Below are 25,795 nucleotides of genomic sequence, written 5' to 3'. Positions count from 1 at the left end.
AAACCTGGGTTTGATCACTGGGTTAGGAAGATCTCCTGGAGAAGGAAATGGCAACTCACTCCAGTATTCTTGTCTGGAGAACCCCATGGACAGAGGAGAATGGTGGGCTATAGTGCATGGGGTCTCAAGAGTTAGAGACGGCTGAAGAACTAAATCTTTCTTTCACTTAGTGATCCCACCCATACACTCTAGCCACCCCAAATTTGGGGAAAAAAAAAACAATTAAAAAATAATTTCCTGGGAAAAATGACAAGATCAGAAATCCCAAACAATATTTGATTAAGAACTGAAAATATGAGGGATGCAAAGTATACAGCTTACGGAAACATAGAGAGTAACATTTGGAGTGTGCATTCATTTACTCACCTGCTCACTGAATAAGAAAGAAGGGCATTCATCTTGAGAACTGTCAGCTTCTGTCCTTTCCCAAACATGACACTCACTCTTTTAAATGAACAATAGTTCCACACTCCAGGATGTCTGACTCTAGGTGAGTGATCACACTGTCATGGTTATCCAAGTCATTAAGATAGCAGTCAACAGTACTGCCACACTCCAGGATATCTGACTCTAGGTGAGTGAACACACTATCGTGGTTATCTGGGTCATTAAGATCTTTTTTGTATAGTTCTGTGATTCTTGCCACCTCTTCTTAATATCTTCTGCTTCTGTTCTTTATTGTGCCTATCTTTGCATGAAATGTTCCCTTGGTATCTCTAACCTTCCTAAAGAGATCTCTAGTCTTTCCCATTCTATTGTTTTCCTCTATTTCTTTGCATTGTTCTCTTAGGAAGCCTTCAAACTGTGGTGTTGGAGAAGACTATTTAGAGTCCCTTGAACAGCAAGGAGATAAAACTAGTCAATCCTAAAGGAAATCAACCCTGATTATTCAGTGAAAAGAATGATGCTGAAGCAGATGCTCCAATACTTTGGCTGCCTGATGCGAAGAGTTAACTTATTGGAAAAAACCCTGATGCTGGGAAAGATTGAAGACAGGAAGAGAAGGGGATGACAGAGGGTGAGATGGTTGGATAGCATTACCGACTCAATGGACATGAGTTTGAGCAAGCTCCAGGAGTTGGTGATGGACAAGGAAGCCTGGCGAGCTGCAGTCCATGGGGTTGCAAATAGTCAAACACAACTGAGTGACTGAGAGACAAGTGCCAAAAAACTTCACTGAATAATATGTGAATTACTCCACTGAGTAATTTAGTGAATTATAATTCACTAAATAAAAATGAATAAAGAATGCATTGATTTGCTATGATAGCCTCTTTGATATTAGTTGTTGCTGTGTTAGCTGCTCAGTCATGTCTGATTCTTTGCAACGCCATGAACCATAGCCTGCCAGGCAACTCTCTTTATGGGATTTTCCAAGCAAGAATACTGGATTGGGATGTCATTTCCTTCTCCAGGGGATCTTCCCAACCCAGGGATTGAAACCAGGTCTCCTGCATTTCAGGCAGATTCTTTGTCATCTGAGCCACCAGAGAAGCCCCTTTTTTGATATTAGACATAACTCTTATATCCCCAGTCATGGTGAACAGGTTAAAACACCTACTAGACAAGAAATCTAAGCCCTCTATTAAGAATAAAACATGTAATAACTGAACAAGACATATAGTACTTCAGAATGCAAATAAGGAACTGAAATTTACAAACTTGAATTATGTAAATTTTTCAAAATTATTTTATGCACAACACCAAAGTGTCAAGATGTTCTGAGGGAAAGTTGCTTAAGTATATTGAGTATTTTTAGCTTATCTTTCTGAATATAGAACAAAATTTTCCTTTCTGAAAAATTGTTAATCAAATTTCAAATATGCCATAATTTTACAATCATAACACAAATCTCTTTATATGCCACATCTTTCTCCAATGACTGTCCATCCACTTTTCTGCTCCCTTTCATATCAAAATTCCTTGAAGTATTGTCTCTACCCTTTATTTCTATGTTCTCCTCTAACCTTTTGAAACGTTGCAATTAGGCTTTAACCAACTATGCTCCTCTAAAACTGTTCTTGACAAGATCCTCAGAGGTATCCACATTATAAAACTTTGCAGTCAATTCGTAATTCTATTACTTTTCTGTTAACAGCATTCCGTAAAGTTGATCAACATCCTTCCTTAAGCATATTACTTTCCTGAGTTTTCTCCCTACCTATCTGGTCATTCTTTCTCTGTTTTTCTGCTCAGTACTTTTCATCTTCCAACCTTAATTGTTGGAGTACCCAGTGTTTACTTTGAGCTCCTTCTCCCATGGTTGCCTCATTCAGTCTTAATGGTCATCTACATGGTTATAGCCCCAAAAGGCATGCCTAGTATAGAATGTTCCCCTGAACGTCAAATTCATGTAATCAACCATGGACTCAGTAACTTAACTTGGATATCTAGAAAATTTTCAAGATTAATATTTCCAAAGATGACTTTTGATCTTTCTTACCACCATTCAAATATGTTCTTCCTACAGTCGTCCCTTTATCAGAAAATGGCAAATTAGTTCAGTTGTCAAACAAACACAAATACACCCATGGGGGGGGGGGGAAATCATCATTAACTTTTTTACTTTTTAAAAATTTTAATGCAATTTTAAAAATTACACTACATTTACAGTTCTACAAAATACTGGTTATATTCTCTGTGTTGTACAACTTACAGCATGTCTTACACCTAGTAGTTGTGTATCCCCCATTTCTTCACTTCTACACTGCCTCGCCTCACCATTGGTACTTCAGTGCATCAGTAAATGTCAACTAGTCCAAACCACTATCATTATTTTTGGTTTCTTACCTAGTCTTTTGCTTTCACTTTTGTCCCCACAGAATAGTCAGAGTTGTCTTCTTTTAGAAAAACCTGTCATGTTTCTCCTTAAAAAAAGATGAATTTTCTCCAATGATTTTATCTCACTCAAAGGAAAAAAAAAAAAAAAAAAACAACTAAAATTTACTACAAGTTCCTTCAAGAATCCTCCCCTCATCCTCACTTCTTTGTTAGTGCTTTGATTTCATTTCTACTAGTCACCTCACTCAACTAGATGCAAAGAGACATTTTTACTGTTCTGGAAAAAGTCAGAAATTGTTATTTCTTTTGCTTACTGCCATATCTGCAGCTGTCAGAATAGTAGATGGATATAGGAGAAGGCAAGGCACCCCACTCCAGTACTCTTGCCTGGAAAATCCCATGGACGGAGGAGCCTGGTAGGCTGCAGTCCATGGGGTCGCAAAGAGTCGGACACGACTGAGAGTCTTCACTTTCACTTTTCACTTTCATACATTGGACAACGAAATGGCAACCCACGCCAGTGTTCTTGCCTGGAGAATCCCAGGAACGACAGAGCCTGGTGGGCTGCCGTCTATGGGGTCGCACAGAGTCGGACACGACTGAAGTGACTTAGCAGGAGCATCGTAGATGCTATTAAATATTTGTCAATTAAGCTATAAATTAATGAATCCATGTTGAATGAATAAGATAAGTAAATTCAGTTTCACAGAGAATTTCTGTTTTTAGTAATGCTCACAATGAGTCAGAGACAACTGAAGAGACTGAGCACGCATATACACAAGCTATTTTTTAGATACAGATAACAAATATAAAAAACAGTGATGTCTCTGTTTGTGATTTTTAACAGTCATAAAAAACAGTGATGTCTCTAATCTGAAAAGGTAAGTTTTGAGGTGTGAATTCCAACACCATTTCCATAGCTATTTAAAGGTCTAGTTTCAGTCTATAAAACAAAAAACTAAACTAAATAATAAACACTAAGTACTATAAAATAAATAAAAACACTATGAAACACTAAAAAATAAACACTAAATTGAAGGTCTAGTTTCAGTCTACAATAAACACTAAACTAGCTGCGGATAACTATGTATGTCAAAGGAAATGATTACTTACTACATTAGTTTCAAGTCTCTGGATATTTCAAACAACGCATTAAAAAAAATAAAATATCCTAATTTGCATGTGCTCTCAAATCCAAATGTGAGTGACTAAACTAGAAAAATGGTGCACTCATTGGCTTTAAATGACTTAGACCAAGGCAACTTACTGTAATCAGCAGAAAAACAATGAAATATTTAGCCTAATGTGCATCTTACAAAACGTTAAAACAAATCTTCATTGAATACTTATTACTTTACTTTTTTTGTTTTCTTAGAGGATTGTAACCTAAAACGGAACTGCACAATATGGAATGGAGAATCTTACGCATGCATGCTCAGCAGAATGGAATTTAAGAACTGAGAGACTCATTGTTCATAAATACATGATTCACAGAGAACAAACTTTATCAATGAACATCTGCCAAGAATTTATCCCCATCCTCAAGCCAAAGAAGTATTGTTTGCACTCTGGATGGACTTTCCCCTCTTTCTATTCCTTGCCTATAAATACAGTCTACTCTAAACACTCAATGAACTCATTTATAGCTTGTGAGAACATGGGTTACCTGAATTGCCATTCCTCTGTTATTTTCAAATAAACTTAATTTGAACTTGTTGCTGTTTACATTTTTATTTAGGTGGACAGTTTACTTATTTATTTTTTAATTTAAATGTCTTGTATTTCTCTCCTCTCACCTACTGATATTTTTCTGCTCTTTCAATGGAAGATTTGACTGTTTCTCATCTCATTTTTATCCATTGTCCTATATAATAAAAGAGCTTCACTGGTGGCTGAGTGATAAAGAATCCACCTGTCAAGGCAAGAGACAAAAGATCCTCCAGAGAAGAAAATGGCAACTCACTCCAGGATTCTTGCCTTGGGAAATCCTGTGAACAGAGGAACCTGGCAAGCTACAGTTCATGGGGTCTCAAAAGAGTCATACACGACTTAGCAACTAAACAACAATGACATAAAATCTCAGATTATGGTAGTCTTCCCATCCCCCACCCACCAGATAATCTTGCAAATAAATAGAAAATTTCTACAGAACTATAATGAAAGTATTTTCACATTCTTTCATGACAAACCGGATGGTGCAGTAGTTAAGAAGGAGACTGTGTATTAGGCTAAACATTTCTTTCTTGATTATGCTAAGCAAAGTCAAGTAGTTAACAAAGCTAACCCAAGAACAGCAAATGCACCAATATTTTATTTTTTGTGGTAGCACTAGAGGTCCAAAATGTCTAGATAATGTATTCTAGTACAGAGTATATTTTGAGATTCACTTTCCCTATCCCACTATTTTGTCTTGTTAAATAATTAATATAACATCTCTTCTAGGTTTTTAACAAAGGTCCTCCTTGCTAACTTGTTTATCCATGTGACTCAAGATTCTGCCTGTACTACTCCTCCAACCTTCCTGATCACCTTCAGAAACTATTCCCAGTTCCCACCAATCCGGCCAGTATCAAAAATTCCCACACATCCTTTCCAAATGTCTAGGGTCTTTGCTATATGGCTACTTATAGAGACTGCTTTTCCCCAAAGTTTGACAGCACTGATTGCTGCTGGACAGGTTCTGATTTTTTAAATCCTTAATGGCATCTATGAATTATACCCCAATTAAATATATGTATTATGATGTATACCACATCATGAAGTGAAATTGCTCAGTCTAGTCTGATTCTTTGGGACCCCATGAACTTGGGCCTACCAGGCTCCTTGGTCCAATGGGACTTTCCAGGCAAGAGTACTGGAGTGGGTTGCCATTTCCTTCTCCAGGGGATCTTTCTGACCCAGGGATCAAACCCAGGTCTCCCACATTGTAGGCTGATGCTTTTACCATCTGAGCTACCAGGGACGCCCATACCACATCATAAAAGAGTACAGTTGTACATTTTTTTTCAAATTAAAATTTAAAGATTGTATTTTTTCATGGCTGTAAGCAAAGACATCAAATAATTTATCAAGTATTACCTATTTTTAACATTTCATTTGTAAAATAGAGAAGTGCGGTAATACCTAACTACTTCAAAGACTACACACAAACATATATGAACACATTCTACTTGGTACATTCTGGAAACTCAATAACCAAAATACATTTTTTTTTTTTTGATTTTTTTTTTAATTTTTTTAATTTTATTTTATTTTTAAACTTTACATAACTGTAGTGACTATGAGTGAGCAGATCATAATTTCAAATATAGTGGCAGCTTCCCACTAACTGCTTACCTACATAAAGTGTTTCAATATAAATATAATTATTGTCCTTCTAGAACATGCAAATATGCTATAAGGATTTTGTTTAGTCAATGTATGGCAACTTTCCAGAAACTAGCATAGACTGTTGACCATGATAAATCAGAATATCTCCTTTTTTCATACTCTATTAGGTAATGTTTTCATAAATGGTCATCATGGTTTATGTATATAGAATTTTCCTTTACAGTATTAAAAATTTTCAATTTTAAAGTTTGGTGTGTACCCAATTGCTCCATCATGTCTGATTCTTTGTGACCGATAGGCTGTAGACTGCCAGGCTCCTCTGTCCATGGTAAATATATTACTGTTCAAAAGGTCATCACGGCTGATTATGCTCAGGAAAATTCTCTCTGATATTAACCATCAATCAAGATGTGAATCTCATGCTTGATTATTAGTGGACTGTTCTGAAAAACAAATTGCCTGATATCTATAGAGCAATAATTAATATAGAAATAAGATGCGTGACATAGAAAATAAGTGAAATGGAATGTTAATACCGTGGAAACTGCAGTTTTATTAGAAACACATTCATAATTTAAACAAGCAATATCCAGCTTCACCCTGTTATAGCATGTTGCTAGCTTCTGTATAAGAAAAGGTTAATTCAAATTTATCTTAGACTGACTGAGCCACACATTTTCTCCCTTGAATTTGTTATTTGCTTTGACTTTTTCTTTTCTTTTCCTTTCTTTTTTTTTTTGGTTATGTGTACACATTCCCTATACTTATGACACAAATAGGAACTGACATCATTGATCTCCTGATAACAGACTTCTCTGGGGCTGAATTAATTCTTTTAACTTTATTTGACAGGAAAAAGGAGGAAAAAATCCCTCCCGTTCTTCTCTATGTGCATTCTGGCTCAATTTCTCTCTTCTGGGGTTAATTTGATTCCATCCTTCCTATAGTTTCTTAATGTGTCAGGGACTGTTTAAAATGCACAGAATGGAAAGTTTTGCTTCCAGCCATTCCTGCACATTCAAAATGGAGTATAAACAATATCCATCCCAAGCATAAATGAAAGAGTTACATTTGTCTGATACTTTGGAAAAAGAAAAAAAAAGTTTCCCATACTATATATAAAAAAGTTTTTCTACTACTTTTAATAAAGACTTGAGAAAGAACAACAAGAAAAAAATGGAGATGTTGGAAAACATGAACTAAATGAAATGGGAACATTGAATATGAAGGAGAAAAAATGAAACACACAAGATATAAGTAAAAGATCATCGTATAGTCCAGTTGTTTTTTAAACATGGCCACTCAATAGAATCACATCTGGAGCTTTGGAGAAAAAACAGTACCTGGACATTTGTATTTTTCAAAAAACTTCCAAGATAATTCTAATGTTCATCTGGATTTTAAAAAGTGAACAAACACTTTTTAAATTAAATCGGTGTTTTAGTGACACAGAATTCTATTATTTTCTGTTGAACAATAATGTTACAATGAAACATAATTACGATAGTAAAAAATGTCTATCAGAAGTTGGATATGTATTTTTAAAATATATAGAGTTTTTAAACTATGATATTAATTTCTCATTTATTTTTTTTTTTTTCTCTCTCTCTCTCTCTGCAATCACCCTCTGTGATTTTTCAGTCTCTTAACTTTAATGAGGCTTTCAATGGCCAAGTCCAAGATCTCTCTTGGTAAATGTCACATTGCATTTGAAGATATGAGGATTACTTTTAAGTATCTTTTCATATTGATGTCTAATATAATTCCACAGTGATAAGAAAACACACATTGTGATTTCAAAACCTTTACACCATGACATTTTTGCATGTTGTTTTATGTTACTGGATATGTTCCAGTGTCTCCTGGTTTATAGTCATGGAAAGGTGAATAGAATTTGTATCCTGCTGTGGTGTAAAAGTTGTATAAATATTAATTATGCTAAAAAAATCCTGCGATGAACCACAATGGAATGAAAAGAACTATGAAAAAGAATGCATGTATTGTATAACTGAATCAATTTGCTTTATATCAGGAATAAACATAACATTGTAAATCAAATATCTAATGTAAATAAATTACTTACTTAAATAAAACAAAACAAATTAAAAAAAAAAATGTGTTCCCTTGTGAGATTATTACTCTGTATATGTCATGTCTCTCTTTTAAAGAGATAGACTTAAATTGAGTCAGCAGTTTAGTTTATATATCCTTTTAGTAAGTTTTATACTTAAAAGAAAATTCATCAAGCAGTCATATTAATTAAATATTTCTTGATCATTTATCATGTTTAGATTGTTATTCTTAGTTCTAAAATATGGAATTAAATTGTGTATCTGATAAAAAAAATATGTGTATACTATGTATTTTCTTAAGGGTAGTATGTTTCTTGTAAATTACAAATAAGGGAGATATTATCTTTAATTTAGTGTTTACAACTAGATATCCACTTCCAGTTCAAGTTCAGTTGCTCAGACGTATCTGACTCTTTGAGACCCCATGAATCACAGCACGCCAAGCCTCCCTGTCCATCACTAACTCCTGAAGTTTACTCAAACTCATGTCCATCAAGTCAGTGATGCTATCCAGCCATCTCATCCTCTGTCCTCCCCTTCTCCTTCTGCCCTCAATCCCACCCAGCATCAGGGTCTTTTCCAATGCGTCAACCCTTTGCATGAGATGAGCAAAGTATTGGAGTTTCAGCTTTAGCATCAGTCCTTCCAATGAACACCCAGGACTGATCTCCTTCACAATGGACTGAACGGATCTCCTTGCAATCCAAAGGACTCTCAAGAGTCTTCTCCAACACCACAGTTCAAAAGCATCAATTCTACAGCGCTCAGCTTTCTTTACAGTCCAACTCTCACATCTATACATGACTACTGGAAAAACTATAGCCTTGACTAGACGGACCTTTGTTGGCAAAGTGATGTCTCTGCTTTTGAATATGTTATCTAGGTTAGTCACAAATTTCCTACCAATGAGTAAACGTCTTTTAATTTCATGGCTGCAGTCACCATCTGCAGTGATTTTGGAGCCCCAAAAATAAAGTCTGACACTGTTTCCACTGTTTCCCTATCTATTTGCTATGAAGTGATGGGACCAGATGCCATGATCTTCGTTTTCTGAATGTTGAGCTTTAAGCCAACTTTTTCACACTCCTCTTTCACTTTCATCAAGAGGCTTTTGAGTTCCTCTTCACTTTCTGCCATAAGGGTGGTGTCATCTGCATATCTGAGGTTATTGATATTTCCCTGTCAATCTTGATTCCAGCTTGTGCTTCTTCCAGTCCAGCGTTTCTCATGATGTACTCTGCATAGAAGTTAAATAAGCAGGGTGACAATATACAGCCTTGACGTACTCCTTTTCCTATTTGGAACCAGTCTGTTGTTCCATGTCCAGTTCTAACTGTTGCTTCCTGACCTACATATAGGTTTCGCAAGAGTTAGTTCAGGTGGTCTGGTATTCCCATCTCTTTCAGAATTTTCCACAGTTTATTGTGATCCACACAGTCAAAGGCTTTGGCATAGTCAATAAAGCAGAAATAGATGTTTTTCTGGAACTCTCTTGCTTTTTGCTGATCCAGCAGATGTTGGCAATTTGATCTCTGGTTCCTCTTTCTTTTCTAAAACCAGCTTGAACATCTGGAAGTTCACGGTTCACACATTGCTGAAGCCTTGCTTGGATATCCACTTTAGCTGAGACCAAATTGTTATAAGTGAACAAATTATAGATATTATATTACAGTTTCATGTTGAATTGAGCACAGATGTATCTCATTTATTGACAGATTAATCTTACAGAGCAAAGATGTAATTTTATTTTGGATCCCATTCAATTAATGTAATGTGGTATGTAGTACTGCTTAAAATAGTTCCTAGTGGATGAATTAGTGAATATATAAATTACAGCAAGCAAACAATATCATAAGAGATTATAGATGTAAAAATGTAAGATATAAGAGCATATAAACTAATTTTGTAAAATTTTGGCCTTCAAAGCATCAAGTGATATAAAATACATCATAATCAAGATATCTTTAATGAGTTAAATCCTACACATTGTACAACAAGTAAGTATGATTGGCTCTAGCATGAAATTGTTAGCTACATATAAAGTGGATTGAGATAGGCCTCATTTCAAATATTTACTCTCTCTGGTAATTTTGGTTAGGTCATCCACTCTTATATGATTCATTCATGAAAAGGTGATAACAAAGGAACAGTTTTATAGTGTTCATGATTTAAATATCATGTGAAAAATGCTTAATATTTCTTTTACCACAATAGGCCCCTAATAAATGAAAAATGATAATTCTTATTAGTAATATTAGTATTCATTTCAGTTCAGTTCAGTCACTCAGTCGTGTCCACATCTTTGTGACCCCATGAATCGCAGCACGCCAGGCCTCCCTGTCCATCACCAACTCCTGGAGTGCACTCAGACTCACGTCCATCGAGTCAGTGATGCCATCCAACCATCTCATCCTCTGTCGTCCCCTACTCCTTCTGCCCCCCATCCCTCCCAACATCAGGGTCTTTTCCAATGAGTCAACTCTTCCCATGAGGTGGCCAAAGTCCTGGAGTTTGAGCTTCAGCATCAATCCCTCCAAAGAAATCCCAGGGCTGATCTCCTTCAGAATGGACTGGTTGGATCTCCTTGCAGTCCTATGGACTCTCAAGAGTCTTTTCCAACACCGCAGTTCAAAAGCATCAATTATTTGGCGCTCAGCCTTCTTCACAGTCCAACTCTCACATCCATACATGACCACAGGAAAAACCATAGCCTTGACTAGATGGACCTTTGTTGGCAAAGTAGTGTCTCTGCTTTTGAATATACTACCTAGGTTGGTCATTACTTTCCTTCCAAGGAGTAAGCGTCTTTTAATTTCATGGCTGCAGTCACCATCTGCTGTGATTTTGGAACCCAAAAAAATAAAGTCTGACACTACTTCCATTGTTTCCCCATCTATTTCCCATGAAGTGATGGGACCGGATGCCATGATCTTTGTTTTCTGAATGTTGAGCTTTAAGCCAACTTTTTCACTCTCCACTTTCACTTTCATCAAGAGGCTTTTGAGTTCCTCTTCATTTTCTGCCATAAGGGTGGTGTCATCTGCATATCTGAGGTTATTGTTATTGCTCCCAGCAATCTTGATTCCATCTTGTGCTTCTTCCAACCCAGCGTTTCTCATGATGTACTCTGCATAGAAGTTTAATAAACAGGGTGACAATATACAGCTTTGACCTACTCCTTTTCCTATTTGGAACCAATCTGGTGTTCCACGTCCAGTTCTAACTGTTGCTTCCTGACCTGCATACAAATTTCTCAAGAGACAGGTCAGGTGGTCTGTTATTCCCATCTCTTTCAGAATTTTCCACATTTTATTGTGATCCACACAGTCAAAGGCTTTGGCATAGTCAATAAAGCAGAAATAGATGTTTTTCTGGAACTCTCTTGCTTTTTCAATGATCCAGAGGATGTTGGCCATTTGATCTCTGGTTCCTCTGCCTTATCTAAAACCAGCCTGAACATCTGAAGTTCACGGTTCATGTATTGCTGAAGCCTGGCTTGGAGAATTTTGAGCATTACTTTACTAGTGTTTGAGATGAGGGCAATTGTGCAGTAGTTTGAGCATTCTTTGGCATTGCCTTTCTTTGGGATTGGAATGAAAACTGACCTTTTCCAGTCCTGTGGCCACTGCCACGTTTTCCAAATTTGCTGGCATATTGAGTCCAGCACTTTCACAGCCTCATCTTTCAGGATTTGAAATAGCTCAAATGGAATTCCATAACTTCCACTAGCTTGTTCGTAGGGATGCTTTCTAAGGCTCACTTGACTTCACATTCCAGGATATCTGGCTCCAGATGAGTGATCACACCATCATGATTATCTGGGTCATGAAGATCTTTTTTGTACAGTTATTCTGTGTATTCTTGCCACCTCTTCTTGATGTCTTCTGCTTCTGTTAGGTCCATACTATTTCTGTCCTTTATCGAGCCCATCTTTGCATGAAATGTTCCCTTGGTAGCTCTAATTTTCTTGAAGAGATCTCTAGTCTTTCCCATTCTGTTGTTTTCCTCTATTTCTTTGCACTGATCACTGAGGAAGGCTTTCTTATCTCTTCTTGCTTTCTTTTTGGAACTCTGCATTCAGATTCTTATATCTTTCCTTTTCTCCTTTGCTTTTCACTTCTCTTCTTTCACAGCTATTTTAAGGTCTCCCCAGACAGCCATTTTGCTTTTTTTGCATTTCTTTTCCATGGGGATGGTCTTGATCCCTGTCTCCTGTACAATGTCACAAACCTCTGTCCATAGTTCATAGTTCATCAGACACTCTATCAGATCTAGGCCCTTAAATATATGTCTCACTTTCCCTGTATAATCATAAGGGATTTGATTTAGGTCATATCTGAATGGTCCACTGTTTTCCCTACTTTCTTCAATTAAGTCTGAATTTGGTAATAAGGAGTTCATGATCTGAACCACAGTCATCTCCTGGTCTTGTTTTTGTTGACTATATAGAGCTTCTCCATCTTGGCTGAAAAGAATATAATCAATCTGATTTTGGTTTTGACCATCTGGTGATGTCCATGTGTAGCGTCTTCTCTTGTGTTGTTGGAAGATGGTCTTTGCTACGACCAGTGCATTTTCTCGGCAAAACTCTATTAGTCTTTTCCTTGCTTCATTCCATATTCCAAAGCCAAATTTGCCTGTTCCTTGACTTCCTACTTTTGCATTCCAGTCCCCTATAATGAGGAGGATATCTTTTTGGGGTGTTAGTTCTAAAAGGACTTGTAGGTCTTCATAGAACCATTCAACTTCAGCTTCTTCAGCGTTACTGGTTGGGGCATAGATTTGGATTACTGTGATATTGAATGGTTTACCTTGGAAACGAACAGAGATCATTCTGTCGTTTTTGAGATTGTATCCAAGTACTGCATTTCAGACTCTTTTGTTGACCATGATGGCTACTCCACTTCTTCTGAGGGATTCTTGCCCGCAGTAGTATATATTATGGTCATCTGAGTTAAATTCACCCATTTCAGTCCATTTGAGTTCACTGATTCCTAGATTGTCGACATTCACTCTTTCCATCTCTTGTTTGACTACTTCCAATTTGCCTTGATTCATGAACCTGACATTCCAGGTTCCTATGCAATATTGCTCTTTACAGCATTGGACCTTGCTTCTATCACCATTCACATCCACAGCTGTTTTTTTTTTTTTTTTTTTTTTTCCCCTTTGGCTCCTTCCCTTCTTTCTTTCTGGAGTTATTTCTCCACTCATCTCCAGTAGCATATTGGGCACCTACTACCTGGGGAGTTCCTCTTTCAGTATCCTATCATTTTGCATTTTCATACTGTTCATGGGGTTCTCAAGGCAAGAATACTGAAGTGGTTTGCCATTCCCTTCTCCAGTGGACCACATTCTGTCAGATCTCTCCACCATGACCCACCCATCTTGGATTGCCCCACGGGCATGGCTTAGTTTCATTGAGTTAGACAAGGCTGTGGTCCTAGTGTGATTAGATTGACTAGTTTTCTGTGAGTATGGTTTTAGTGTGTCTGCCCTCTGATGCCCTCTTGCAACACCTACCATCTTACTTGGGTTTCTCTTACCTTGGACGTGGGGTATCTCTTCACTGCTGCTCCAGCAAAGCTCAGCCACTGCTCCTTACCTTGGATGTGGGGTATCTCCTCATTGCCGTCCTTCCTGAGCTTCAATGTGGGATAGCTCCTCTAGGAACTCCTGTGCCCGCACAGCCACCACTTTAGTATTAGTAAAGTTTTATATTTTAAGAAGTTTCTATCACCTTTATCTCAATCTTCAGATTCTGTTGATATTCTGCAGACCAAAAGCAAAACAAAAATAACTGAAGCTCATTGAGCTTAAATGATTTTTTCATGACCACTATATTAGTAATAAGGGTGAATGTGGAGCACGAACTGGGTCTTATGAATTATAATCCATTCATCTTCTGATTATGTATCACTATCTCTCTCTTGCTTATCCAGAATCTCAATATTCCCAGCATCACTTATATTACACAGACTTTCTAATATCCCTCCATATAAAATTCCAATTTGTTTCTATTATTTAGTTATTTCAGTTTCTATTAATAAGTCACTAGCAAAAATTGTATCATTGTTTGAAAGCAGTATGTCTCAATTCATGTTTAAATTCAGCAAATATTTCTCACTTCATATTTGATGTACAACACAAATGTCTACTGTTTCTCAGTAACAAATTGTTAGTGATGGACTGGGAGGCCTGGCGTGCTGTGATTCATGGGGTTGCAAAGAGTTGGACACTACTGAGCTTCTGAACTGAACTGAACTGAACAAATTGAGACATCTTTAAATCAATTTTTTAGGATAATATGACATCCAATAGGAAAATTGGGAACTGGACTACAATGTCATTCTGTCCCAAAACTGACTGCAGTTGGATTAGAAATATTCCTGTAAGCCCAAATCATGAAGATTTTAAAATATACATTAAAAAATGATATATTCCTTACTTTGAGTAAGGTAAGGTTCCTTAAATAATATATACAAAATGCTTACTCAACTACAGATCTTTTAAATTCAAAAGACATTTTAAAGAAAGAAAAATACAAGACACAGATGAGAAAAAGATATCAACAATACATATCACTGACAAAAAGCTTCAGAATATATTACAAATTTCTACATATCAATAGAAAAATTTAAGAAAATTTGAAAAAAAAAATAGGCACACGGCTTTTATAGGTCCCCTATACAATGAGTAAAGCACATTAAAAAAAAAAAAAAGCATTAATAACCATGGATATAAATTATAAAATCACAAAGAGATACCACTCTACAAATTAGGCTGGCAAAAAAATGAAAATGATAAGGATTATTGATGATGGAGAACTCCTTTACATTTCTAGATAGACTACAAATTGGAAAAGAGCTTGGCTCATCTAATGAAGTTGAAAGCTGATGTCTCCATATAACCTAGAGATATTTGTGCATACAAATAGCTGAGCAAACACATCCAAGAATGTTTTTTTGACATATTGTTGTAGCCACACGTTCTGGGAAACAAACTCACTCAGAAGGACAATACAGATAGTGGACTGCCGTTTACTACACCAGTGGGCCCAAGGCAGAGTTTCCTCTTAGCCAAGGTCCCCGACCAGTTTTTGTGAAAACCTTATATATACTAAGTGTACTTGCCCAAACCCACCTCCCCAAATTCTCTGAAACTAGTCTGAATAAAGGAAAAGAAAGACACAATAAAAGTTAATCCATGATTTGTATGCCTTAAACTCGTGATTCGTATGCGTTAAACCTAGGTAGTTAACAGTGGACAATTATCAATAGGCCTGTGGCCATACCCCAATAAGAATAATAGAATTTATAATTATATTTAGTTACACAGATAATTAACATATTCTTTTAGGTGATGGAGACTCTAGGTATGAGCCCTGGGGCTCTTCCACTGGGGGGTCTGATTTTCCAGTTGGCATGTCATTTCCATAGAGACTGGGCATATAACTCAAAGACCACATTCTAGCCCAAGATGGAGTCTTGCTTTCAAGATGGAGCCTGTTCTGACTGTTTCCTCCTTCAATATCACTGATAACAATTAAAAGCAGAATAACCCAAGGGATCATTTAAAAAGAATAAGAATAAATGATATAAAAAGCATAAGTGACATATTCTTTCAATGGAATTTCATATTGAAACAGAAATAAATTAGATAATACTACACAAGGCAAAATGACCACATCTGTAATAAAATGTTGAGTGAATTATACAAATTAGAAAAGAATATGCACAGTAAGATTATAAGAATAAATAAACCACAATAGTGAAAATTCAATTGCATTGTTTATAATTCTCTTAATAATTGTTGAAACTGAAAATGAAGGAAATACTTATTACAATAAGTTAGGACAATAAATAATCAGCGAGAGAGTAACAGGCAGGAAGGCTAGGGGTCTCCAAACGGAGGAAATAGACTGCAAGCATCAGAAGCTTTTTGTTGTTGTTGTTGTTGTTGTTGTTGTTGTTGTTGTTTAATCTATCTCTAAAGAGGCAGGAAGAAACAAAGTACCAGTGTCAGATTTTTTCCCATTCTAATTGGGCTTCCCTAGTAGCTCAGATGGTAAAGCGTCTGCATACAATGTGAGAGACCCAGGTTCGATCCCTGGGTCGAGAAGATCCCCTGGAGAAGAAAATAGCAACCCGCTCCAGTACTCTTCCCTGGAAAATCCCATGGACTGAGGAGCCTGGTATTACAGTCCATGGGGTCACAAAGAGTCAGACAAAACTGAGCGACTTCACTTCACATACAAAATTAAAAGGAGGATTCTTTTAAAATTCTATATTGCCATGATGACACCTGGTTCCACCTAAACTTAACTTTTCTCAAACCTTGAGCTAACCAATTGTTTTTCTTATGGAAATATTTTTTCTTCAGCTATGATAATTAACTACGTATTTACCCTAGATTCTGTTTTCTTCAAGACTCAGAACCCATACTCAACAAACCAGTATGATTTATTCATGAAAATGTTGTCTTAAGCTATGTTTATGAGACTGTATATTTGCTTGGACATCTGCCTTTCTTCAAGTATCATGTCAATTGTTTTATGGCGCAGGATGACTCACCTTGTGCCAATGTAATCTCAAAATGCATGTTGTGGGTGAGGGACCTGGTGCCATTCTCTGAGTTTTGAGACATTTCTTTTCTCTAATTAGCAGCCTGTAATAGGTTTATAGGAGAAGGCAATGGCACCCCACTCTAGTACTCTTGCCTGGAAAATCCCATGGGTGGAGGAGCCTGGTAGGCTGCAGTCCATGTAGTCGCTAAGAGTCGGACACGGCTGAGCGACTTCACTTTCACTTTTCCCTTTCATGCATTGGAGAAGGAAATGGCAACCCACTCCAGTGTTCTTGCCTGGAGAATCCCAGGGATGGGGGAGCCTGGTGGGCTGCCATCTATGGGGTCGCACAGAGTTGGACACGACTGAAGTGACTTAGCAATAGCAATAGGTTTATAACTTCTTGCTAAAAACTAGCAAGGGGGCACTCTTTTGGTCCCCTTCTGATGTCTATGTCAGAAGCTTTCTCTACATCTTTTATATTTTAATAAATCTTGATCACACAAAAGCTCTGAGTGATTAAGTCTTGTCACTGGCCCCAGATTGAATTCCTCACCTCTGCAGGCCAAGAATCCCAGCGTCGTTCATGGTTCATACTGGCAACCTTTCAAATAGCAAGAAAAGAATAGGAAACAGTGTTGGTGGAGACCAAAAGGGTTAGGTTACCACTGTTTGGGATATTTATTTTAACTACTTAATTTATTTTAATAGATATTTAAAATTCGTTTTTCAGAATAAGAATTAGATACTGGATATCAAGAGAGAAATAAATTCTCAATGAATTTGAGAACTGGTAAAAAGTACAGAAATGAAGAAAGAAAGTAAAATTCAGTCTTTCAGAATGAAAAATCTGATAAGAAGCACAAAGAATTATATGTGTAAGGGAAGAAGAGGATTGGCATGACTTGAAGGGAATTGACTAACTGACTGGATTCAGTCGTATATAAATGTATTTAACAAATACTTATTAAGCTTCTCTTCTGAGACTTCAGATTAACAAGGAGACAGTAGTGAAATAGACAACAGAGAGGTCTGTAATGTTTTGGATATATCAATAGAATTAATGGAGATTTGCTGGTGGTCTGATATGTTGCCAGGAAGATGATGTTAAGGATGATGCTATAGTTTTTTCTCTATACCTAAAGGTGAGGGCCATTGATGGGGATAGAATGTTTGGTGAAGTAGCAGATTTGGGTAAGGAGAATGAGGGTAAGGGCAGGATAGTAGAAAAATTAGAAAGTTTTATGTTAAATTCCTTCAAATATTGAAAAATATATCCATCAATTATGCTGCTGTATATGTGTATCTGAAGTTCAAATGAGAGGAACAGTCTAGAAACATACATTTGGGTATTATCAGTATAGAGCTTCCCTCGTGGTTCAGACAGTAAAGAATCTGGTTGCAATGCAGGAGACCTCAGTTCGATCCCTGGGTCAGGAAGATCTCCTGGAGACAGTCATGTCAATCCATTCTAGTATTTTTGGCTGGAGAATCCTATGGACAGAGGAGCTTGGTGGGCTACAGTTCATGGGCTCGCAAATAATCGTATAACTGAGCAACTGACACTTTCAGCACAGAATTTCTATACAATATGTAAGAATGGATGCAATCATATAAGTAAATAGTTTCCATTTTGTCAAATTCTGAAGCAATCCTATATTTAGCAGTGAGATTAAAGAGGAAAACTTGGTAAAGGAGATGGAAGAAAAAGAGAGGTGGAAGGGAGTAAATTTGTTGAAGAGAATAATATTTTAGGAAACAGGGATTAACAGAAGTTACCTGGCACTTTCTTTAAAAATTTGGTATTTAAAATATTACCTAAATCACAAGTGGGATTCTGAATCGTTGATGTGTCAGTTAATGGCTCTTCCTAGAGAGGAAACACTGAGAAGGGGAAAGAAGTGGAAAAATCACACAACCTGTCTCATAAGTATTTGATATTGAATAAATATTATCCAAACTAGAGGAGGACATGCTATCCACAATGAAAAAATAACGAAATTTAGATTTTGTATGATTAACTATTTTTATATGTTTTCTTTTTTTTAATTTTATTTTATTTATTAACTTTACAATATTGTATTGGTTTTGCCATATATCAACATGAATCTGCCACAGATATACACGTGTTCCCCATCCTGAGCCCTCCTCCCTCCTCCCTCCCTGTACCATCCCTCTGTGTTTTCTTTACTCTTGTAACTACATAGCTAAGAAAGAGGGAAGTTAGAATGGAAGGTGTAATAAGAAATTACAAATTTCTGATAATGCAATACTGCACTGTAATCATTATACATTCAAGACAGTGATGAATATTGGGACTCAGATATTTTAAAGGACAAGTTATTTCTGAGTTCATTCTGATTAACTGTTTGATTGATTGTTCCACAACTTTCTGAATTTAACAGTCTTGCTCAGTGATACTGAATTTTCTCTCAGTTTCACAATCTATTTGAACAGACATAGTATGATAGCACAGTCTCTACCAATTAATAGTAAAAATTCCCAGAGTAATTTCCTATTCAAAACAAAACACTGTACTTGGCTAAAAAGAAAAGTCTGTTCATAATGTTTTAGGCTATATAGCTAAAATCCTTGAATTGTACTTGTCAACATCAGATCTAAATTGCACCTGAGAATGTTCATATTTAAATGCACTTGTGATTCATATTCGTTTGCCAGATAAACTGGGGATAATTTGGAATTTTCCATCACCAACGATAGTAAAAAGAAAAGCTTTTAGGACTCATAGAATTGTGAAAACTATTTTCTTCATTTTAGTCAAAATGTGTCTATGAAATTTCTCTTTATCATTCTGCTGGTTTATAAAAGACAAAATAGTGTGACTTGAGAATCAAATACCTCCTGACTAGGTAGAAAATGCATTGATAATGTTCCTGTCATTTCAAAGATTGCTCAAGAATTATTACATTTATTGACAGAATGTTCTATGACTTTGAAAACTTATTTTCCTGAGTGTTTTTATTCAAACTCTAAGTAGTTTTAGGAAGCATGATTTTTGTGGCAAGAATGCCAGAAAGAATAATTTGAATGATGCAAGAAGTTTATTTTGCCATTTTGTTTGCAGATAGATACAATCATATGGAAGGAATTTATTTTTTCTGTAAACAGAATTATAATTTTGTTAGACTTTCCTCTTGACTCAGGTTTCATTTACTGACATTGTGGTCAGAGATGCTAAAAGCAGTAGATGTTTGTATTACCCAGTAGGTGGTGCTTTCAAGTAGAGATCAGAAATTCTGGCTTGACTTCTAGATCCTCATTTTAGTAATTGTCCTTCAAAGATACATTGGTAGCCAGTTGATTGGAAAAACTTAATTGGCTTTTCACAGAGACTCTTAAAGAACATCAATGATAAGGAAATAAGTTTAAAAATGGTAATACATAACTAAATACTTTTCAAAAGAAATAAAATACTAAGCAAGTTGACAATAAAAATAAGATTCTCTTTTCTTGTTTCTGCATTTTAACTTTTCCTTTCTTTTTTTATGACCAGCATAACTACCATGACGAAGAAAATTTCCTTCACAGAGATGGCATTCCTTTTGCCCTTCCTGATCCATTTATCAACTTTTCCTTCAAAATAGAGATACAAAAAACAAAGGAAACTTTGGCCATTTCCCACTCAAAATTATTCTTGCCAAAAACCAACGTTTCACCTCCTCTAGAGAGAAAAGTCTCATTCTAATCACTTTCCCTTCCATTAAAGGAGCATGTGGGAGACTTCATTTTAAAAATAAAAGTATGGGAGACAAGACAGGAAGAAGCTGGAGGGTTTTGAGTTATTTTGTATTATGAAATACCACATATGGCTTAGATGAGAGAAATTAAGATGCACAAAGAGTAGTAGCTTGTATTTATATTTGACCTCAAGTCTCCTCCATATCTAATCACTATTAAGAATGACAAATATGATTTTAAACCTCATAATTCCTCTCTGAAACCATTGATGTGTAAAATTTTCCTTCAGCTTTGGAACTTAATAGTTATAAATATGAAATTATGAGCCATGTCATGTAGGACCACCCAATACTGATGGCTCATGGTAGAGAGTTTTGACAAAACATGGTCCACTGGAGAAGAAAACAGTGAACTGCTTCAGTATTCTTGCCTTGAGAACCTCATGAACAGTATAAAAACGCAAAATATATGTGATTGGTGATGGAAATAAAGTTTGATGCTGTAAAGAACAATATTGCATAGGAACATGAAATGTTAGGTCCATGAATCAAGGTAAATTGGACATGGTCAAGCAGGAGATAGCAAAAGTGAACATCAACATTTTAGGAATCAATGAATTAAAATATACTAGAATGGGCAGATTTAATTTAGATGACCATTGTATCTACTACTGTGGGAAATAATCTCTTAGAAGAAATGGAGTAGCCCTCATAATCAACAAAAGAGTCTGAAATGCAGTATTTGGGTGCAGTCTAAAAAATGACAGAATAATCTCTGTTCGTTTCCAAGGCAAACCATTCAATATCACAGTGATCCAAGTCTATGCCCCAACCAGTAGTGCTGAAGAAGCTGAAGTTGAACAGTTCTATGAAGAACTACAAGACCCTCTAGAACTAACACCCCCAAAAGATGTCCTTTTCATCATAGAGGACTGGAGTGCAAAAGTAATAAGTCAAGAGTTATCCAGAGTAACAGGCAAATTTGGCCTTGGAGTAAAAAATGAAATAGGGCAAAAGCTAACAGAGTTTTGTCAAGAAAACCCACTGGTCATAGCAAACACCGTCTTCCAACAACACAAGAGAAGACTCTACACGTGGACAACACCAGATGGGCAATACCATAATGAGATTGATTATATTCTTTGTAAACAAAGAAGGAGAAGCTCTATACAGTCAGCAAAAACACCAGGATCTGACTGTGGCTCAGATCATGAACTCCTTATTGCCAAATTCAGACTTAAATTGAAGAAATTAGGGAAAACCACTAGACTATTCAGGTATAACCTAAATCAAATCCCTCATGATTATATAGTGGAAATGACAAATAGATTGAAGGGATTAGATCTAATACCAAATCTGTTAGAGTCTAATTAACATAGTTTGAGCAATAATAATTTTAAAGAGATCTTTAGATACTTAGAAAATAAAAGTTATGGAAGAAAAGACATATAATCTTATCCATGACTCAAACATAAAAACTTCCACGTCTTTACCTCCAAATCACCTTGCCTGCTACAACATACAGCAACAGAATGGACACCACATTCCTGCAATTTCCATTCTTCTCCAATGGAGTTCAGTTCTATATAAGGTCTTATGATCCAGATAACCACAATGGTGTAGTCACTCACCTAGAGCCAGGCATCCTGGAATGTGAAGTCAAGTGGGCCTTGACTTAGGACACATTACCTCAAACAAAACTAGTGGAGATGATGGAACTCCAACTGAGCTATTTCAAATCCGAAAAGAATATGCTGTTAAAGCACTGCAGTCAATATGTCAGGAAATTTAGAAAACTCAGTAGTAGCCACAGGACTGTCAGTTTTCACTCCAATCCCAAAGAAGAACAATGGCAAAGAATGTTCAAACTACCATACAATTTCACTCATTTCACATGATAGCAAGGTTATGCTAAAAATTCTTCAAGCTAGGCCTCAACAGTACCTGAAGTGAGAACTTTCAGATGTACAATTTGGATTTAGAAAACGCAGAAGTACAAAAGATCAAATTGCCAACATTTGTTGGATCATAGAAAAAGCAAGATAATTCGAGAAAAAAAAAAAAAAAATCATCTACTTCTGCCTAACTGACCAGGCTAAAGCCTTTGACTGTGTGACTCATAACAAACTGTGGAAAATTCTTAAAGAGATGGGAATTTCAGACCACATTTCCTGTCTCTTGAGAAATCTATGTGTAGGTCAAGAAACAACAGTTAGAACTGGACATGGAACAACAGACTGTTTACAAATTGTGAAATGTGTATAAGGCTGTGTAATGTAACCCTGCGTATTTTACTTCTATGCAAAGTGCATCATGTTAAATGTTATTTTTAAAAAACTGTTTTAAATTCAACAGTCAAAAAACTAAGATCCTGGCATCCAGTTGCATCACTTCATGGCAAAAAATCACTTTGCCAGCAAAAGTCCATATAATCAAAGCTATGGTTTTTCCAATAGTCCTGTATGAATGTGAGAGTTGGACTATATAGAAGGTTGAGAACTGAATTGATGCTTTTGAACTGTGGTGCTGGAAAAGACTCGGACTGCAAAGAGATTAAACTAGTCAATCTTAAAGCAAATAAATCCTGAATATGCATTGGAAAACTGATGTTAAAGCTGAATCTCCAATACTTTGTCCACTTGATGTGGAAAGCTGACTCATTTCAAAAGACTCTGATGCTGGGAAAGATTTATGGCAAAAGAAGAGGGTAGCAGAGAATGAGATGGTTAGATAGCATCACTATCAATGCTATCTCAATGGGCATGAGTTCTAGTAAACTCTGGGAGATATTGCAGGACAGGGAAGCCTGGTGTACGCAGTCCATGGGGTCCCAGAGAATAGGACATAACCCAGTGACTGAACAACAGCAACAAAATCAATTTGAACCACATTTACATCTAAATCCCTGGCATCAAGATAGACTAGAAAATGCATCTACTAATTTCAGAATTTGTACAGGAAAGCCATTAGAAGAAAATTGGAACAGATGTGGAAAATTCAATCCCTTATATACTTTACCCTATGTTTCATTTTCTGTTTTTCCACTTGATTGTAAGCTCTATAACTGTTTTTTCTTACTACTGTATCCTCCACACAAAATTTAGTCTCTTGAATATAAATGTCCTTGATAATAATGGAAATAAATTGTATCAGATCTTTTGGTTATTTAATCTAAGAGCAAGATACTATAATCTAAACTTGTATTCATACAAATTAGCATTTAATAACCATGTTTGATACATCCTAATGGAATTGTCACAAAACACAATATAAGGCAGTCAGTAGATTTATAATTATCACTAGCTATCTGGCCCAGTTTCCTGCCCTATCTGGCTCCACTTAACTACAAATGAAGATCAGGATGCCACTGAAGAAGTGGTAGAATGGGAAACTCAATTAGCTTCACTTCCAGTAGGAGAATTGCTGTCATTATATCTCAGCTTGTCAGAGAATAATTTCCAGGACCCAATGAGATCACTCTATCCTGATAATTCTCTTAGAGTTTCTCTGCTCAGGATTAAAATCTCCAAATTTCTTGATAATGCAGTCCAGAGTTTCAAATAATATTTAAAAACTTATAGTCATTAATGTGCTCCTGTCAGGATTCTTTTAGATGCAAGTAACAAAAAAAAAAACCAAAAAAAACCAAAAAAAACAACAACAACAACAACAAAACAGCTCAAGCTGAAAAAAACAAGAGAAAATAAATCAAACAACCAACAAAAAAATGTAGTAGTAGCTCTGTGTGAGATATGATGTACAGATAGTGAATATATTCAAGGTATTTTCCCTCATTTTCCCTTTTTCCCTTTCACATGTCTGAGATATTTTCAGACATGCTTCCCCCAGTGTTGGACCTCTCTACTGGCAGCACAAGTGAAAAGGAATGGTCTCTCTAACATTACCTACAGGTCTGGCATGGGGATTCGCTGGTGGTAAAGAATTAAATGGCAAAGAATCTGTCTGTAATGCAGGAGACCTAGGTTTGATCTCTGCACCAGGAAGATCCACTGGAGAAGGGCATGGCTACCTATTCTAGTATTCTCACCTGGAGAATTCCATGGACAGAGGAGCCTGGCAGTCCAATGGGTCTCAGAGTCAGACACAACTGAGACACTAACACTTTCACTTTTCCAGGCCTTGCAGACAATGCCAGCCCAGAGCCTCCTGTGCTGCCCAGCCATGGTCAGCCCCCCTGAGTTCTTTGACATTTCTGCTGCATCTCCTTCTAGCTGTTTGCAAGACAAACTTCCAAAGACAGCAGAAAACCTTCATATTCTGAGCACTGGGGAGAGAGGATTTGATTATAAAAGTTCCTGCCTTCACAGAATAATTCTTGTAATTATATACCAGGGTGGGGCCTTCACATGCCATAATAGCACTAGTGGTGAGTTCATCTATGGGGAGAAAATTGATGAAAATTTCATCCTGTAACATGTGGGTCCTAGTACCTTGTCCATGGCAAACACTGGCCCCTAGACAAACAGTTCCCAGTTTTTTACGTGCATTGTCAAGACCCAGTGGTTGAATCGCAAGCTTGTGGTCTTTGGCAAGGTGAAAGCATGAATATTGTGGAAGCCATGGAATGCTTTGAGTCCAGGAATGGCAAAACCTGAAAGAAGATCACCATTGCAGACTGTGTACAAATCTCATAAATTTGACTTGTGTTTTGCCTTAACCATCAAAACATCCCTTTTATAGCTGATGAGAGCACCCCCTCAATTCCATCTGCTCAATATATCTTATAATTTTTGTTCTCACTGCAGTTCTTTAAGTTCCATATTTTCCTTATCTTTCTCTAAGTTTAGCTGTATTGCAGATTTAAGTTTATGATTATGAAATAAAAACTAAGCAACAACAAAAACACTAGTCAAAAGATTTTGAGAATTAAATATCATTGGTTCTATTTGGATCCCATTCCACTACTCAAGTAATTCACTGTCTTCTGTAGGCAGCATATATGTCTTCTTATTGTTGCCATTGTTGTTTTTCATTATTATCAATTCAGCTACTCTATGTCTGCTGATTTGAGAATTTAGTTCACTTGAATTTAAAGAAATTACTCAAAGAAATGCTTCTGTTGGCATTTGATTCATCATTTTCTGACTAATTTGTAGTTCCTCTCTGTACTTTTCTTCTTCTCTTGCTCTTCCCCTTTGTGGTATCATGGCTATCTTTAGTGATATGCTTAGATTTCTTTATCATTTTTGTATCTACTATAGGTTTTTGCTTTGTTCCGTTCAGTTCAGTTGCTCAGTTGTGTCTGACTCTTTGCGACCTCATGGACTGCAGCACCTCAGGCTTCCCTGGCCATCACCAGCTCCTGGAGCTTTCTCAAACTCATGTCC

The 25,795-nt window shown here is 36.5% G+C and overlaps 1 pseudogene; it reads left to right on the top strand.

The window, feature by feature from the left end:
• Nucleotides 1-24,596: 24,596 nt before the first annotated feature.
• Nucleotides 24,597-25,102, top strand: LOC129628706 (peptidyl-prolyl cis-trans isomerase A-like; annotated as a pseudogene).
• The last annotated feature ends 693 nt before the right edge of the window (nucleotides 25,103-25,795 follow it).

The sequence above is a fragment of the Bubalus kerabau genome, chromosome 15 (genome assembly GCF_029407905.1).
Source record: "Bubalus kerabau isolate K-KA32 ecotype Philippines breed swamp buffalo chromosome 15, PCC_UOA_SB_1v2, whole genome shotgun sequence".
Lineage (NCBI taxonomy): Eukaryota > Metazoa > Chordata > Mammalia > Artiodactyla > Bovidae > Bubalus > Bubalus kerabau.
Note: the sequence above shows the minus strand (reverse complement) of the source record. Positions and strands in the feature narration are given on the sequence as shown.